This window comes from Ambystoma mexicanum, unplaced genomic scaffold (genome assembly GCF_040938575.1).
Source record: "Ambystoma mexicanum isolate Mex_15411 unplaced genomic scaffold, UKY_AmexF1_1 Mex_scaf10, whole genome shotgun sequence".
Lineage (NCBI taxonomy): Eukaryota > Metazoa > Chordata > Amphibia > Caudata > Ambystomatidae > Ambystoma > Ambystoma mexicanum.
Genome location: NW_027182325.1, coordinates 560,001 through 573,781, shown reverse-complemented (window position 1 = coordinate 573,781; position 13,781 = coordinate 560,001). Strand labels below are relative to the sequence as shown.

At 47.2% G+C, this 13,781-nt stretch overlaps 31 non-coding genes and 15 pseudogenes across 31 annotated transcripts; all 46 read right to left on the bottom strand.

The window, feature by feature from the left end:
• Positions 1-39: 39 nt before the first annotated feature.
• LOC138542847 (5S ribosomal RNA) lies at positions 40-148 on the bottom strand (annotated as a pseudogene).
• Positions 149-253: 105 nt separating this feature from the next.
• Positions 254-372, bottom strand: LOC138537691 (5S ribosomal RNA). Its single transcript, XR_011285819.1, has one exon. It is a non-coding gene; the product is annotated as a 5S ribosomal RNA (ribosomal RNA).
• A 106-nt stretch (positions 373-478) lies between these two features.
• Positions 479-597, bottom strand: LOC138539265 (5S ribosomal RNA). The gene has a single exon (XR_011287337.1). It is a non-coding gene; the product is annotated as a 5S ribosomal RNA (ribosomal RNA).
• Positions 598-703: 106 nt separating this feature from the next.
• LOC138548710 (5S ribosomal RNA) lies at positions 704-822 on the bottom strand. The gene has a single exon (XR_011292502.1). It is a non-coding gene; the product is annotated as a 5S ribosomal RNA (ribosomal RNA).
• A 463-nt stretch (positions 823-1,285) lies between these two features.
• On the bottom strand, positions 1,286-1,394 carry LOC138547035 (5S ribosomal RNA; annotated as a pseudogene).
• A 106-nt stretch (positions 1,395-1,500) lies between these two features.
• On the bottom strand, positions 1,501-1,619 carry LOC138538230 (5S ribosomal RNA). The gene has a single exon (XR_011286337.1). It is a non-coding gene; the product is annotated as a 5S ribosomal RNA (ribosomal RNA).
• A 463-nt stretch (positions 1,620-2,082) lies between these two features.
• Positions 2,083-2,191, bottom strand: LOC138544945 (5S ribosomal RNA; annotated as a pseudogene).
• Positions 2,192-2,297: 106 nt separating this feature from the next.
• On the bottom strand, positions 2,298-2,416 carry LOC138547510 (5S ribosomal RNA). The gene has a single exon (XR_011291347.1). It is a non-coding gene; the product is annotated as a 5S ribosomal RNA (ribosomal RNA).
• Positions 2,417-2,522: 106 nt separating this feature from the next.
• On the bottom strand, positions 2,523-2,641 carry LOC138541612 (5S ribosomal RNA). The gene has a single exon (XR_011289614.1). It is a non-coding gene; the product is annotated as a 5S ribosomal RNA (ribosomal RNA).
• A 106-nt stretch (positions 2,642-2,747) lies between these two features.
• Positions 2,748-2,856, bottom strand: LOC138542846 (5S ribosomal RNA; annotated as a pseudogene).
• Positions 2,857-2,961: 105 nt separating this feature from the next.
• LOC138539253 (5S ribosomal RNA) lies at positions 2,962-3,080 on the bottom strand. The gene has a single exon (XR_011287326.1). It is a non-coding gene; the product is annotated as a 5S ribosomal RNA (ribosomal RNA).
• Positions 3,081-3,186: 106 nt separating this feature from the next.
• Positions 3,187-3,305, bottom strand: LOC138541125 (5S ribosomal RNA). Its single transcript, XR_011289140.1, has one exon. It is a non-coding gene; the product is annotated as a 5S ribosomal RNA (ribosomal RNA).
• A 463-nt stretch (positions 3,306-3,768) lies between these two features.
• LOC138545960 (5S ribosomal RNA) lies at positions 3,769-3,877 on the bottom strand (annotated as a pseudogene).
• A 106-nt stretch (positions 3,878-3,983) lies between these two features.
• Positions 3,984-4,102, bottom strand: LOC138538229 (5S ribosomal RNA). Its single transcript, XR_011286336.1, has one exon. It is a non-coding gene; the product is annotated as a 5S ribosomal RNA (ribosomal RNA).
• Positions 4,103-4,565: 463 nt separating this feature from the next.
• Positions 4,566-4,674, bottom strand: LOC138544944 (5S ribosomal RNA; annotated as a pseudogene).
• A 106-nt stretch (positions 4,675-4,780) lies between these two features.
• Positions 4,781-4,899, bottom strand: LOC138547508 (5S ribosomal RNA). The gene has a single exon (XR_011291345.1). It is a non-coding gene; the product is annotated as a 5S ribosomal RNA (ribosomal RNA).
• Positions 4,900-5,005: 106 nt separating this feature from the next.
• On the bottom strand, positions 5,006-5,124 carry LOC138541710 (5S ribosomal RNA). Its single transcript, XR_011289711.1, has one exon. It is a non-coding gene; the product is annotated as a 5S ribosomal RNA (ribosomal RNA).
• A 106-nt stretch (positions 5,125-5,230) lies between these two features.
• Positions 5,231-5,339, bottom strand: LOC138542845 (5S ribosomal RNA; annotated as a pseudogene).
• A 105-nt stretch (positions 5,340-5,444) lies between these two features.
• On the bottom strand, positions 5,445-5,563 carry LOC138537690 (5S ribosomal RNA). Its single transcript, XR_011285818.1, has one exon. It is a non-coding gene; the product is annotated as a 5S ribosomal RNA (ribosomal RNA).
• Positions 5,564-5,669: 106 nt separating this feature from the next.
• Positions 5,670-5,788, bottom strand: LOC138539241 (5S ribosomal RNA). Its single transcript, XR_011287315.1, has one exon. It is a non-coding gene; the product is annotated as a 5S ribosomal RNA (ribosomal RNA).
• Positions 5,789-5,894: 106 nt separating this feature from the next.
• On the bottom strand, positions 5,895-6,013 carry LOC138548708 (5S ribosomal RNA). Its single transcript, XR_011292500.1, has one exon. It is a non-coding gene; the product is annotated as a 5S ribosomal RNA (ribosomal RNA).
• Positions 6,014-6,476: 463 nt separating this feature from the next.
• LOC138545959 (5S ribosomal RNA) lies at positions 6,477-6,585 on the bottom strand (annotated as a pseudogene).
• Positions 6,586-6,691: 106 nt separating this feature from the next.
• On the bottom strand, positions 6,692-6,810 carry LOC138538228 (5S ribosomal RNA). The gene has a single exon (XR_011286335.1). It is a non-coding gene; the product is annotated as a 5S ribosomal RNA (ribosomal RNA).
• A 463-nt stretch (positions 6,811-7,273) lies between these two features.
• LOC138544942 (5S ribosomal RNA) lies at positions 7,274-7,382 on the bottom strand (annotated as a pseudogene).
• A 106-nt stretch (positions 7,383-7,488) lies between these two features.
• Positions 7,489-7,607, bottom strand: LOC138547507 (5S ribosomal RNA). The gene has a single exon (XR_011291344.1). It is a non-coding gene; the product is annotated as a 5S ribosomal RNA (ribosomal RNA).
• A 106-nt stretch (positions 7,608-7,713) lies between these two features.
• Positions 7,714-7,832, bottom strand: LOC138536853 (5S ribosomal RNA). Its single transcript, XR_011285013.1, has one exon. It is a non-coding gene; the product is annotated as a 5S ribosomal RNA (ribosomal RNA).
• A 106-nt stretch (positions 7,833-7,938) lies between these two features.
• LOC138542844 (5S ribosomal RNA) lies at positions 7,939-8,047 on the bottom strand (annotated as a pseudogene).
• Positions 8,048-8,152: 105 nt separating this feature from the next.
• On the bottom strand, positions 8,153-8,271 carry LOC138541816 (5S ribosomal RNA). Its single transcript, XR_011289812.1, has one exon. It is a non-coding gene; the product is annotated as a 5S ribosomal RNA (ribosomal RNA).
• A 106-nt stretch (positions 8,272-8,377) lies between these two features.
• On the bottom strand, positions 8,378-8,496 carry LOC138539230 (5S ribosomal RNA). Its single transcript, XR_011287304.1, has one exon. It is a non-coding gene; the product is annotated as a 5S ribosomal RNA (ribosomal RNA).
• A 106-nt stretch (positions 8,497-8,602) lies between these two features.
• On the bottom strand, positions 8,603-8,721 carry LOC138548707 (5S ribosomal RNA). Its single transcript, XR_011292499.1, has one exon. It is a non-coding gene; the product is annotated as a 5S ribosomal RNA (ribosomal RNA).
• Positions 8,722-9,184: 463 nt separating this feature from the next.
• LOC138547034 (5S ribosomal RNA) lies at positions 9,185-9,293 on the bottom strand (annotated as a pseudogene).
• A 106-nt stretch (positions 9,294-9,399) lies between these two features.
• LOC138547506 (5S ribosomal RNA) lies at positions 9,400-9,518 on the bottom strand. Its single transcript, XR_011291343.1, has one exon. It is a non-coding gene; the product is annotated as a 5S ribosomal RNA (ribosomal RNA).
• Positions 9,519-9,624: 106 nt separating this feature from the next.
• LOC138540453 (5S ribosomal RNA) lies at positions 9,625-9,743 on the bottom strand. The gene has a single exon (XR_011288500.1). It is a non-coding gene; the product is annotated as a 5S ribosomal RNA (ribosomal RNA).
• A 106-nt stretch (positions 9,744-9,849) lies between these two features.
• On the bottom strand, positions 9,850-9,968 carry LOC138541699 (5S ribosomal RNA). The gene has a single exon (XR_011289700.1). It is a non-coding gene; the product is annotated as a 5S ribosomal RNA (ribosomal RNA).
• A 106-nt stretch (positions 9,969-10,074) lies between these two features.
• On the bottom strand, positions 10,075-10,183 carry LOC138542766 (5S ribosomal RNA; annotated as a pseudogene).
• A 105-nt stretch (positions 10,184-10,288) lies between these two features.
• Positions 10,289-10,407, bottom strand: LOC138537689 (5S ribosomal RNA). The gene has a single exon (XR_011285817.1). It is a non-coding gene; the product is annotated as a 5S ribosomal RNA (ribosomal RNA).
• A 106-nt stretch (positions 10,408-10,513) lies between these two features.
• On the bottom strand, positions 10,514-10,632 carry LOC138539218 (5S ribosomal RNA). The gene has a single exon (XR_011287293.1). It is a non-coding gene; the product is annotated as a 5S ribosomal RNA (ribosomal RNA).
• A 106-nt stretch (positions 10,633-10,738) lies between these two features.
• On the bottom strand, positions 10,739-10,857 carry LOC138538227 (5S ribosomal RNA). The gene has a single exon (XR_011286334.1). It is a non-coding gene; the product is annotated as a 5S ribosomal RNA (ribosomal RNA).
• A 463-nt stretch (positions 10,858-11,320) lies between these two features.
• On the bottom strand, positions 11,321-11,429 carry LOC138544941 (5S ribosomal RNA; annotated as a pseudogene).
• A 106-nt stretch (positions 11,430-11,535) lies between these two features.
• LOC138536852 (5S ribosomal RNA) lies at positions 11,536-11,654 on the bottom strand. The gene has a single exon (XR_011285012.1). It is a non-coding gene; the product is annotated as a 5S ribosomal RNA (ribosomal RNA).
• A 106-nt stretch (positions 11,655-11,760) lies between these two features.
• Positions 11,761-11,869, bottom strand: LOC138542842 (5S ribosomal RNA; annotated as a pseudogene).
• Positions 11,870-11,974: 105 nt separating this feature from the next.
• LOC138537688 (5S ribosomal RNA) lies at positions 11,975-12,093 on the bottom strand. The gene has a single exon (XR_011285816.1). It is a non-coding gene; the product is annotated as a 5S ribosomal RNA (ribosomal RNA).
• A 106-nt stretch (positions 12,094-12,199) lies between these two features.
• On the bottom strand, positions 12,200-12,318 carry LOC138539206 (5S ribosomal RNA). The gene has a single exon (XR_011287281.1). It is a non-coding gene; the product is annotated as a 5S ribosomal RNA (ribosomal RNA).
• A 106-nt stretch (positions 12,319-12,424) lies between these two features.
• On the bottom strand, positions 12,425-12,543 carry LOC138537269 (5S ribosomal RNA). The gene has a single exon (XR_011285411.1). It is a non-coding gene; the product is annotated as a 5S ribosomal RNA (ribosomal RNA).
• A 463-nt stretch (positions 12,544-13,006) lies between these two features.
• LOC138545958 (5S ribosomal RNA) lies at positions 13,007-13,115 on the bottom strand (annotated as a pseudogene).
• A 106-nt stretch (positions 13,116-13,221) lies between these two features.
• LOC138538226 (5S ribosomal RNA) lies at positions 13,222-13,340 on the bottom strand. Its single transcript, XR_011286333.1, has one exon. It is a non-coding gene; the product is annotated as a 5S ribosomal RNA (ribosomal RNA).
• Positions 13,341-13,781: the final 441 nt, after the last annotated feature.

Here is a 13,781-nt window from a genome sequence, read left to right as displayed (position 1 = left end):
TTGAGAAATGGCTCACTTCCTGAACTTGGAGCACAAAAAAGCCTACAGCACCTGGTATTCCCAGGCGGTCTCCCATCCAGGTACTAACTAGGCCCGACCCTGCTTAGCTTCCGAGATCGGGCGCATTCAGTGTGGTGTGGCCGTAGGCTCTGGGCCTAGTGAGTTTGTACTTTTAAGCATCTAGTCGGCTAGACCTTGCGGTTTTGAAAGGCAATTGTGAAATGGCTCACTTCCTGAACTTGGAGCACAAAAAAGCCTACAGCACCTGGTATTCCCAGGTGGTCTCCCATCCAGGTACTAACTAGGCCCGACACTGCTTAGCTTCCGAGATCAGACGAGATTGGGCGCATTCAGTGTGGTGTGGCCGTAGGCTCTGGGCCTAGTGAGTTTTGTACTTTTAAGCATCTAGTCGGCTAGACCTTGCAGTTTTGAAAGGCAATTGAGAAATGGCTCACTTCCTGAACTTGGAGTACAAAAAAGCCTACAGCACCTGGTATTCCCAGGCGGTCTCCCATCCAGGTACTAACTAGGCCCGACACTGCTTAGCTTCTGAGATCAGACGAGATCAGGCGCATTCAGTGTGGTGTGGCCGTAGGCTCTAGGCCTAGTGAGTGTTGTACTTTTAAGCATCTAGTCGGCTAGACCTTGCAGTTTTAAAAGGCAATTGAGAAAGGGCTCACTTCCTGAACTTGGAGCACAAAAAAGCCTACAGCACCTGGTATTCCCAGGCGGTCTCCCATCCAGGTACTAACTAGGCCTGACACTGCTTAACTTCCGAGATCAGACGAGATCGGGTGCATTCAGTGTGGTGTGGCCGTAGGCTCTAGGAATGCTAAGAATATTACTCTTATGCATTTGCATTTAGTAAGCTAAGCCATGCAGCCACTTGCAACATGATACCACGCTCATCGCTCGATCAGGCTCGATCAGGCGAGATATATAAGACTGGTGGGCCCATTCAGGACTCCTATGTCTGGTAGGATAACTTTAATTCATCCATCCTGTGTCTGTTGCAGGGAGGTGGAGAGAACAATCAACACAATAATGGTTTTCTTTCATGCCTCTTGAAGGACTCAATATTCTCTGTACTGCATTACATGTGAAAGTCGATTTATTACCCATGAACACACTACCTGTATGCTAATTCTATGTAAAAAGGTAGCTCCAGCCCTCATGATGTTGTCCAACATTTCCGCTATAAAACGGGATACAATTATTTTGGAAACATACCAAATTTGAAAAATAATTGAGAAGTTGCGCAATTACTAATCATGGAGCACAAAAAAGCCTACAGCACCTGGTATTCCCAGGCAGTCTCCCATCCAGGTACTAACTAGGCCTGACCCTGCTTAGCTTCCAAGATCGGGCACATTCAGTGTGGTGTGGCCGTAGGCTCTGGGCCTAGTGAGTTTTGTACTTTTAAGCATCTAGTCGGCTAGACCTTGCAGTTTTAAAAGGCAATTGAGAAAGGGCTCACTTCCTGAACTTGGAGCACAAAAAAGCCTACAGCACCTGGTATTCCCAGGCGGTCTCCCATCCAGGTACTAACTAGGCCTGACACTGCTTAACTTCCGAGATCAGTCGAGATCGGGTGCATTCAGTGTGGTGTGGCCGTAGGCTCTAGGAATGCTAAGAATATTACTCTTATGCATTTGCATTTAGTAAGCTAAGCCATGCAGCCACTTGCAACATGATACCACGCTCATCGCTCGATCAGGCTCGATCAGGCGAGATATATAAGACTGGTGGGCCCATTCAGGACTCCTATGTCTGGTAGGATAACTTTAATTCATCCATCCTTTGTCTGTTGCAGGGAGGTGGAGAGAACAATCAACACAATAATGGTTTTCTTTCATGCCTCTTGAAGGACTCAATATTCTCTGTACTGCATTACATGTGAAAGTCGATTTATTACCCATGAACACACTACCTGTATGCTAATTCTATGTAAAAAGGTAGCTCCAGCCCTCATGATGTTGTCCAACATTTCCGCTATAAAACGGGATACAATTATTTTGGAAACATACCAAATTTGAAAAATAATTGAGAAGTTGCGCAATTACTAATCATGGAGCACAAAAAAGCCTACAGCACCTGGTATTCCCAGGCAGTCTCCCATCCAGGTACTAACTAGGCCTGACCCTGCTTAGCTTCCGAGATCGGGCGCATTCAGTGTGGTGTGGCCGTAGGCTCTGGGCCTAGTGAGTTTTGTACTTTTAAGCATCTAGTCGGCTAGACCTTGCAGTTTTGAAAGGCAATTGTGAAATGGCTCACTTCCTGAACTTGGAGCACAAAAAAGCCTACAGCACCTGGTATTCCCAGGTGGTCTCCCATCCAGGTACTAACTAGGCCCGACACTGCTTAGCTTCCGAGATCAGACGAGATCGGGCGCAATCAGTGTGGTGTGGCCGTAGGCTCTGGGCCTAGTGAGTTTTGTACTTTTAAGCATCTAGTCAGCTAGACCTTGCAGTTTTGAAAGGCAATTGAGAAATGGCTCACTTCCTGAACTTGGAGCACAAAAAACCCTACAGCACCTGGTATTCCCAGGCGGTCTCCCATCCAGGTACTAACGAGGCCCGACACTGCTTAGCTTCCGAGATCAGACGAGATCGGGCGCAATCAGTGTGGTGTGGCCGTAGGCTCTGGGCCTAGTGAGTTTTGTACTTTTAAGCATCTAGTCAGCTAGACCTTGCAATTTTGAAAGGCAATTGAGAAATGGCTCACTTCCTGAACTTGGAGCACAAAAAAGCCTACAGCACCTGGTATTCCCAGGCGGTCTCCCATCCAGGTACTAACTAGGCCCGACCCTGCTTAGCTTCCGAGATCGGGCGCATTCAGTGTGGTGTGGCCGTAGGCTCTGGGCCTAGTGAGTTTGTACTTTTAAGCATCTAGTCGGCTAGACCTTGCAGTTTTGAAAGGCAATTGTGAAATGGCTCACTTCCTGAACTTGGAGTACAAAAAAGCCTACAGCACCTGGTATTCCCAGGCGGTCTCCCATCCAGGTACTAACTAGGCCCGACACTGCTTAGCTTCTGAGATCAGACGAGATCAGGCGCATTCAGTGTGGTGTGGCCGTAGGCTCTAGGCCTAGTGAGTGTTGTACTTTTAAGCATCTAGTCGGCTAGACCTTGCAGTTTTAAAAGGCAATTGAGAAAGGGCTCACTTCCTGAACTTGGAGCACAAAAAAGCCTACAGCACCTGGTATTCCCAGGCGGTCTCCCATCCAGGTACTAACTAGGCCTGACACTGCTTAACTTCCGAGATCAGACGAGATTGGGTGCATTCAGTGTGGTGTGGCCGTAGGCTCTAGGAATGCTAAGAATATTACTCTTATGCATTTGCATTTAGTAAGCTAAGCCATGCAGCCACTTGCAACATGATACCACGCTCATCGCTCGATCAGGCTCGATCAGGCGAGATATATAAGACTGGTGGGCCCATTCAGGACTCCTATGTCTGGTAGGATAACTTTAATTCATCCATCCTGTGTCTGTTGCAGGGAGGTGGAGAGAACAATCAACACAATAATGGTTTTCTTTCATGCCTCTTGAAGGACTCAATATTCTCTGTACTGCATTACATGTGAAAGTCGATTTATTACCCATGAACACACTACCTGTATGCTAATTCTATGTAAAAAGGTAGCTCCAGCCCTCATGATGTTGTCCAACATTTCCGCTATAAAACGGGATACAATTATTTTGGAAACATACCAAATTTGAAAAATAATTGAGAAGTTGCGCAATTACTAATCATGGAGCACAAAAAAGCCTACAGCACCTGGTATTCCCAGGCAGTCTCCCATCCAGGTACTAACTAGGCCTGACCCTGCTTAGCTTCCGAGATCGGGCACATTCAGTGTGGTGTGGCCGTAGGCTCTGGGCCTAGTGAGTTTTGTACTTTTAAGCATCTAGTCGGCTAGACCTTGCAGTTTTAAAAGGCAATTGAGAAAGGGCTCACTTCCTGAACTTGGAGCACAAAAAAGCCTACAGCACCTGGTATTCCCAGGCGGTCTCCCATCCAGGTACTAACTAGGCCTGACACTGCTTAACTTCCGAGATCAGTCGAGATCGGGTGCATTCAGTGTGGTGTGGCCGTAGGCTCTAGGAATGCTAAGAATATTACTCTTATGCATTTGCATTTAGTAAGCTAAGCCATGCAGCCACTTGCAACATGATACCACGCTCATCGCTCGATCAGGCTCGATCAGGCGAGATATATAAGACTGGTGGGCCCATTCAGGACTCCTATGTCTGGTAGGATAACTTTAATTCATCCATCCTTTGTCTGTTGCAGGGAGGTGGAGAGAACAATCAACACAATAATGGTTTTCTTTCATGCCTCTTGAAGGACTCAATATTCTCTGTACTGCATTACATGTGAAAGTCGATTTATTACCCATGAACACACTACCTGTATGCTAATTCTATGTAAAAAGGTAGCTCCAGCCCTCATGATGTTGTCCAACATTTCCGCTATAAAACGGGATACAATTATTTTGGAAACATACCAAATTTGAAAAATAATTGAGAAGTTGCGCAATTACTAATCATGGAGCACAAAAAAGCCTACAGCACCTGGTATTCCCAGGCAGTCTCCCATCCAGGTACTAACTAGGCCTGACCCTGCTTAGCTTCCGAGATCGGGCGCATTCAGTGTGGTGTGGCCGTAGGCTCTGGGCCTAGTGAGTTTTGTACTTTTAAGCATCTAGTCGGCTAGACCTTGCAGTTTTGAAAGGCAATTGTGAAATGGCTCACTTCCTGAACTTGGAGCACAAAAAAGCCTACAGCACCTGGTATTCCCAGGTGGTCTCCCATCCAGGTACTAACTAGGCCCGACACTGCTTAGCTTCCGAGATCAGACGAGATCGGGCGCAATCAGTGTGGTGTGGCCGTAGGCTCTGGGCCTAGTGAGTTTTGTACTTTTAAGCATCTAGTCAGCTAGACCTTGCAGTTTTGAAAGGCAATTGAGAAATGGCTCACTTCCTGAACTTGGAGCACAAAAAAGCCTACAGCACCTGGTATTCCCAGGCGGTCTCCCATCCAGGTACTAACGAGGCCCGACACTGCTTAGCTTCCGATATCAGACGAGATCGGGCGCAATCAGTGTGGTGTGGCCGTAGGCTCTGGGCCTAGTGAGTTTTGTACTTTTAAGCATCTAGTCAGCTAGACCTTGCAATTTTGAAAGGCAATTGAGAAATGGCTCACTTCCTGAACTTGGAGCACAAAAAAGCCTACAGCACCTGGTATTCCCAGGCGGTCTCCCATCCAGGTACTAACTAGGCCCGACCCTGCTTAGCTTCCGAGATCGGGCGCATTCAGTGTGGTGTGGCCGTAGGCTCTGGGCCTAGTGAGTTTGTACTTTTAAGCATCTAGTCGGCTAGACCTTGCAGTTTTGAAAGGCAATTGTGAAATGGCTCACTTCCTGAACTTGGAGCACAAAAAAGCCTACAGCACCTGGTATTCCCAGGTGGTCTCCCATCCAGGTACTAACTAGGCCCGACACTGCTTAGCTTCCGAGATCAGACGAGATTGGGCGCATTCAGTGTGGTGTGGCCGTAGGCTCTGGGCCTAGTGAGTTTTGTACTTTTAAGCATCTAGTCGGCTAGACCTTGCAGTTTTGAAAGGCAATTGAGAAATGGCTCACTTCCTGAACTTGGAGTACAAAAAAGCCTACAGCACCTGGTATTCCCAGGCGGTCTCCCATCCAGGTACTAACTAGGCCCGACACTGCTTAGCTTCTGAGATCAGACGAGATCAGGCGCATTCAGTGTGGTGTGGCCGTAGGCTCTAGGCCTAGTGAGTGTTGTACTTTTAAGCATCTAGTCGGCTAGACCTTGCAGTTTTAAAAGGCAATTGAGAAAGGGCTCACTTCCTGAACTTGGAGCACAAAAAAGCCTACAGCACCTGGTATTCCCAGGCGGTCTCCCATCCAGGTACTAACTAGGCCTGACACTGCTTAACTTCCGAGATCAGACGAGATCGGGTGCATTCAGTGTGGTGTGGCCGTAGGCTCTAGGAATGCTAAGAATATTACTCTTATGCATTTGCATTTAGTAAGCTAAGCCATGCAGCCACTTGCAACATGATACCACGCTCATCGCTCGATCAGGCTCGATCAGGCGAGATATATAAGACTGGTGGGCCCATTCAGGACTCCTATGTCTGGTAGGATAACTTTAATTCATCCATCCTGTGTCTGTTGCAGGGAGGTGGAGAGAACAATCAACACAATAATGGTTTTCTTTCATGCCTCTTGAAGGACTCAATATTCTCTGTACTGCATTACATGTGAAAGTCGATTTATTACCCATGAACACACTACCTGTATGCTAATTCTATGTAAAAAGGTAGCTCCAGCCCTCATGATGTTGTCCAACATTTCCGCTATAAAACGGGATACAATTATTTTGGAAACATACCAAATTTGAAAAATAATTGAGAAGTTGCGCAATTACTAATCATGGAGCACAAAAAAGCCTACAGCACCTGGTATTCCCAGGCAGTCTCCCATCCAGGTACTAACTAGGCCTGACCCTGCTTAGCTTCCGAGATCGGGCACATTCAGTGTGGTGTGGCCGTAGGCTCTGGGCCTAGTGAGTTTTGTACTTTTAAGCATCTAGTCGGCTAGACCTTGCAGTTTTAAAAGGCAATTGAGAAAGGGCTCACTTCCTGAACTTGGAGCACAAAAAAGCCTACAGCACCTGGTATTCCCAGGCGGTCTCCCATCCAGGTACTAACTAGGCCTGACACTGCTTAACTTCCGAGATCAGTCGAGATCGGGTGCATTCAGTGTGGTGTGGCCGTAGGCTCTAGGAATGCTAAGAATATTACTCTTATGCATTTGCATTTAGTAAGCTAAGCCATGCAGCCACTTGCAACATGATACCACGCTCATCGCTCGATCAGGCTCGATCAGGCGAGATATATAAGACTGGTGGGCCCATTCAGGACTCCTATGTCTGGTAGGATAACTTTAATTCATCCATCCTTTGTCTGTTGCAGGGAGGTGGAGAGAACAATCAACACAATAATGGTTTTCTTTCATGCCTCTTGAAGGACTCAATATTCTCTGTACTGCATTACATGTGAAAGTCGATTTATTACCCATGAACACACTACCTGTATGCTAATTCTATGTAAAAAGGTAGCTCCAGCCCTCATGATGTTGTCCAACATTTCCGCTATAAAACGGGATACAATTATTTTGGAAACATACCAAATTTGAAAAATAATTGAGAAGTTGCGCAATTACTAATCATGGAGCACAAAAAAGCCTACAGCACCTGGTATTCCCAGGCAGTCTCCCATCCAGGTACTAACTAGGCCTGACCCTGCTTAGCTTCCGAGATCGGGCGCATTCAGTGTGGTGTGGCCGTAGGCTCTGGGCCTAGTGAGTTTTGTACTTTTAAGCATCTAGTCGGCTAGACCTTGCAGTTTTGAAAGGCAATTGTGAAATGGCTCACTTCCTGAACTTGGAGCACAAAAAAGCCTACAGCACCTGGTATTCCCAGGTGGTCTCCCATCCAGGTACTAACTAGGCCCGACACTGCTTAGCTTCCGAGATCAGACGAGATCGGGCGCAATCAGTGTGGTGTGGCCGTAGGCTCTGGGCCTAGTGAGTTTTGTACTTTTAAGCATCTAGTCAGCTAGACCTTGCAGTTTTGAAAGGCAATTGAGAAATGGCTCACTTCCTGAACTTGGAGCACAAAAAAGCCTACAGCACCTGGTATTCCCAGGCGGTCTCCCATCCAGGTACTAACGAGGCCCGACACTGCTTAGCTTCCGAGATCAGACGAGATCGGGCGCAATCAGTGTGGTGTGGCCGTAGGCTCTGGGCCTAGTGAGTTTTGTACTTTTAAGCATCTAGTCAGCTAGACCTTGCAATTTTGAAAGGCAATTGAGAAATGGCTCACTTCCTGAACTTGGAACACAAAAAAGCCTACAGCACCTGGTATTCCCAGGCGGTCTCCCATCCAGGTACTAACTAGGCCCGACCCTGCTTAGCTTCCGAGATCGGGCGCATTCAGTGTGGTGTGGCCGTAGGCTCTGGGCCTAGTGAGTTTGTACTTTTAAGCATCTAGTCGGCTAGACCTTGCAGTTTTGAAAGGCAATTGTGAAATGGCTCACTTCCTGAACTTGGAGCACAAAAAAGCCTACAGCACCTGGTATTCCCAGGTGGTCTCCCATCCAGGTACTAACTAGGCCCAACACTGCTTAGCTTCCGAGATCAGACGAGAATGGGCGCATTCAGTGTGGTGTGGCCGTAGGCTCTGGGCCTAGTGAGTTTTGTACTTTTAAGCATCTAGTCGGCTAGACCTTGCAGTTTTGAAAGGCAATTGAGAAATGGCTCACTTCCTGAACTTGGAGTACAAAAAAGCCTACAGCACCTGGTATTCCCAGGCGGTCTCCCATCCAGGTACTAACTAGGCCCGACACTGCTTAGCTTCTGAGATCAGACGAGATCAGGCGCATTCAGTGTGGTGTGGCCGTAGGCTCTAGGCCTAGTGAGTGTTGTACTTTTAAGCATCTAGTCGGCTAGACCTTGCAGTTTTAAAAGGCAATTGAGAAAGGGCTCACTTCCTGAACTTGGAGCACAAAAAAGCCTACAGCACCTGGTATTCCCAGGCGGTCTCCCATCCAGGTACTAACTAGGCCTGACACTGCTTAACTTCCGAGATCAGACGAGATCGGGTGCATTCAGTGTGGTGTGGCCGTAGGCTCTAGGAATGCTAAGAATATTACTCTTATGCATTTGCATTTAGTAAGCTAAGCCATGCAGCCACTTGCAACATGATACCACGCTCATCGCTCGATCAGGCTCGATCAGGCGAGATATATAAGACTGGTGGGCCCATTCAGGACTCCTATGTCTGGTAGGATAACTTTAATTCATCCATCCTGTGTCTGTTGCAGGGAGGTGGAGAGAACAATCAACACAATAATGGTTTTCTTTCATGCCTCTTGAAGGACTCAATATTCTCTGTACTGCATTACATGTGAAAGTCGATTTATTACCCATGAACACACTACCTGTATGCTAATTCTATGTAAAAAGGTAGCTCCAGCCCTCATGATGTTGTCCAACATTTCCGCTATAAAACGGGATACAATTATTTTGGAAACATACCAAATTTGAAAAATAATTGAGAAGTTGCGCAATTACTAATCATGGAGCACAAAAAAGCCTACAGCACCTGGTATTCCCAGGCAGTCTCCCATCCAGGTACTAACTAGGCCTGACCCTGCTTAGCTTCCAAGATCGGGCACATTCAGTGTGGTGTGGCCGTAGGCTCTGGGCCTAGTGAGTTTTGTACTTTTAAGCATCTAGTCGGCTAGACCTTGCAGTTTTGAAAGACAATTGTGAAATGGCTCACTTCCTGAACTTGGAGCACAAAAAAGCCTACAGCACCTGGTATTCCCAGGTGGTCTCCCATCCAGGTACTAACTAGGCCCGACACTGCTTAGCTTCCGAGATCAGACGAGATCGGGCGCAATCAGTGTGGTGTGGCCGTAGGCTCTGGGCCTAGTGAGTTTTGTACTTTTAAGCATCTAGTCAGCTAGACCTTGCAGTTTTGAAAGGCAATTGAGAAATGGCTCACTTCCTGAACTTGGAGCACAAAAAAGCCTACAGCACCTGGTATTCCCAGGCAGTCTCCCATCCAGGTACTAACGAGGCCCGACACTGCTTAGCTTCCGAGATCAGACGAGATCGGGCGCATTCAGTGTGGTGTGGCCGTAGGCTCTGGTTCTTGTGAGTTTTGTACTTTTAAGCATCTAGTCGGCTAGACCTTGCAGTTTTGAAAGGCAATTGAGAAATGGCTCACTTCCTGAACTTGGAGTACAAAAAAGCCTACAGCACCTGGTATTCCCAGGCGGTCTTCCATCCAGGTACTAACGAGGCCCGACACTGCTTAGCTTCTGAGATCAGACGAGATCAGGCACATTCAGTGTGGTGTGGCCGTAGGCTCTGGGCCTAGTGAGTTTTGTACTTTTAAGCATCTAGTCAGCTAGACCTTGCAATTTTGAAAGGCAATTGAGAAATGGCTCACTTCCTGAACTTGGAGCACAAAAAAGCCTACAGCACCTGGTATTCCCAGGTGGTCTCCCATCCAGGTACTAACTAGGCCCGACCCTGCTTAGCTTCCGAGATCGGGCGCATTCAGTGTGGTGTGGCCGTAGGCTCTGGGCCTAGTGAGTTTGTACTTTTAAGCATCTAGTCGGCTAGACCTTGCAGTTTTGAAAGGCAATTGTGAAATGGCTCACTTCCTGAACTTGGAGCACAAAAAAGCCTACAGCACCTGGTATTCCCAGGTGGTCTCCCATCCAGGTACTAACTAGGCCCGACACTGCTTAGCTTCCGAGATCAGACGAGATTGGGCGCATTCAGTGTGGTGTGGCCGTAGGCTCTGGGCCTAGTGAGTTTTGTACTTTTAAGCATCTAGTCGGCTAGACCTTGCAGTTTTGAAAGGCAATTGAGAAATGGCTCACTTCCTGAACTTGGAGTACAAAAAAGCCTACAGCACCTGGTATTCCCAGGCGGTCTCCCATCCAGGTACTAACTAGGCCCGACACTGCTTAGCTTCTGAGATCAGACGAGATCAGGCGCATTCAGTGTGGTGTGGCCGTAGGCTCTGGGCCTAGTGAGTTTTGTACTTTTAAGCATCTAGTCGGCTAGACCTTGCAGTTTTAAAAGGCAATTGAGAAAGGGCTCACTTCCTGAACTTGGAGCACAAAAAAGCCTACAGCACCTGGTATTCCCAGGCGGTCTCCCATCCAGGTACTAACTAGGCCTGACACTGCTTAACTTCCGAGATCAGTCGAGATCGGGTGCATTCAGTGTGGTGTGGCCGTAGGCTCTAGGAATGCTAAGAATATTACTCTTATGCATTTGCATTTAGTAAGCTAAGCCATGCAGCCACTTGCAACATGATACCACGCTCATCGCTCGATCAGGCTCGATCAGGCGAGATATATAAGACTGGTGGGCCCATTCAGGACTCCTATGTCTGGTAGGATAACTTTAATTCATCCATCCTTTGTCTGTTGCAGGGAGGTGGAGAGAACAATCAACACAATAATGGTTTTCTTTCATGCCTCTTGAAGGACTCAATATTCTCTGTACTGCATTACATGTGAAAGTCGATTTATTACCCATGAACACACTACCTGTATGCTAATTCTATGTAAAAAGGTAGCTCCAGCCCTCATGATGTTGTCCAACATTTCCGCTATAAAACGGGATACAATTATTTTGGAAACATACCAAATTTGAAAAATAATTGAGAAGTTGCGCAATTACTAATCATGGAGCACAAAAAAGCCTACAGCACCTGGTATTCCCAGGCAGTCTCCCATCCAGGTACTAACTAGGCCTGACCCTGCTTAGCTTCCGAGATCGGGCGCATTCAGTGTGGTGTGGCCGTAGGCTCTGGGCCTAGTGAGTTTTGTACTTTTAAGCATCTAGTCGGCTAGACCTTGCAGTTTTGAAAGGCAATTGAGAAATGGCTCACTTCCTGAACTTGGAGCACAAAAAAGCCTACAGCACCTGGTATTCCCAGGCGGTCTCCCATCCAGGTACTAACGAGGCCCGACACTGCTTAGCTTCCGAGATCAGACGAGATCGGGCGCAATCAGTGTGGTGTGGCCGTAGGCTCTGGGCCTAGTGAGTTTTGTACTTTTAAGCATCTAGTCAGCTAGACCTTGCAATTTTGAAAGGCAATTGAGAAATGGCTCACTTCCTGAACTTGGAGCACAAAAAAGCCTACAGCACCTGGTATTCCCAGGCGGTCTCCCATCCAGGTACTAACTAGGCCCGACCCTGCTTAGCTTCCGAGATCGGGCGCATTCAGTGTGGTGTGGCCGTAGGCTCTGGGCCTAGTGAGTTTGTACTTTTAAGCATCTAGTCGGCTAGACCTTGCAGTTTTGAAAGGCAATTGTGAAATGGCTCACTTCCTGAACTTGGAGCACAAAAAAGCCTACAGCACCTGGTATTCCCAGGTGGTCTCCCATCCAGGTACTAACTAGGCCCGACACTGCTTAGCTTCCGAGATCAGACGAGATTGGGCGCATTCAGTGTGGTGTGGCCGTAGGCTCTGGGCCTAGTGAGTTTTGTACTTTTAAGCATCTAGTCGGCTAGACCTTGCAGTTTTGAAAGGCAATTGAGAAATGGCTCACTTCCTGAACTTGGAGTACAAAAAAGCCTACAGCACCTGGTATTCCCAGGCGGTCTCCCATCCAGGTACTAACTAGGCCCGACACTGCTTAGCTTCTGAGATCAGACGAGATCAGGCGCATTCAGTGTGGTGTGGCCGTAGGCTCTAGGCCTAGTGAGTGTTGTACTTTTAAGCATCTAGTCGGCTAGACCTTGCAGTTTTAAAAGGCAATTGAGAAAGGGCTCACTTCCTGAACTTGGAGCACAAAAAAGCCTACAGCACCTGGTATTCCCAGGCGGCCTCCCATCCAGGTACTAACTAGGCCTGACACTGCTTAACTTCCGAGATCAGACGAGATCGGGTGCATTCAGTGTGGTGTGGCCGTAGGCTCTAGGAATGCTAAGAATATTACTCTTATGCATTTGCATTTAGTAAGCTAAGCCATGCAGCCACTTGCAACATGATACCACGCTCATCGCTCGATCAGGCTCGATCAGGCGAGATATATAAGACTGGTGGGCCCATTCAGGACTCCTATGTCTGGTAGGATAACTTTAATTCATCCATCCTGTGTCTGTTGCAGGGAGGTGGAGAGAACAATCAACACAATAATGGTTTTCTTTCATGCCTCTTGAAGGACTCAATATTCTCTGTACTGCATTACATGTGAAAGTCGATTTATTACCCATGAACACACTACCTGTATGCTAATTCTATGTAAAAAGGTAGCTCCAGCCCTCATGATGTTGTCCAACATTTCCGCTATAAAACGGGATACAATTATTTTGGAAACATACCAAATTTGAAAAATAATTGAGAAGTTGCGCAATTACTAATCATGGAGCACAAAAAAGCCTACAGCACCTGGTATTCCCAGGCAGTCTCCCATCCAGGTACTAACTAGGCCTGACCCTGCTTAGCTTCCGAGATCGGGCACATTCAGTGTGGTGTGGCCGTAGGCTCTGGGCCTAGTGAGTTTTGTACTTTTAAGCATCTAGTCGGCTAGACCTTGCAGTTTTAAAAGGCAATTGAGAAAGGGCTCACTTCCTGAACTTGGAGCACAAAAAAGCCTACAGCACCTGGTATTCCCAGGCGGTCTCCCATCCAGGTACTAACTAGGCCTGACACTGCTTAACTTCCGAGATCAGTCGAGATCGGGTGCATTCAGTGTGGTGTGGCCGTAGGCTCTAGGAATGCTAAGAATATTACTCTTATGCATTTGCATTTAGTAAGCTAAGCCATGCAGCCACTTGCAACATGATACCACGCTCATCGCTCGATCAGGCTCGATCAGGCGAGATATATAAGACTGGTGGGCCCATTCAGGACTCCTATGTCTGGTAGGATAACTTTAATTCATCCATCCTTTGTCTGTTGCAGGGAGGTGGAGAGAACAATCAACACAATAATGGTTTTCTTTCATGCCTCTTGAAGGACTCAATATTCTCTGTACTGCATTACATGTGAAAGTCGATTTATTACCCATGAACACACTACCTGTATGCTAATTCTATGTAAAAAGGTAGCTCCAGCCCTCATGATGTTGTCCAACATTTCCGCTATAAAACGGGATACAATTATTTTGGAAACATACCAAATTTGAAAAATAATTGAGAAGTTGCGCAAT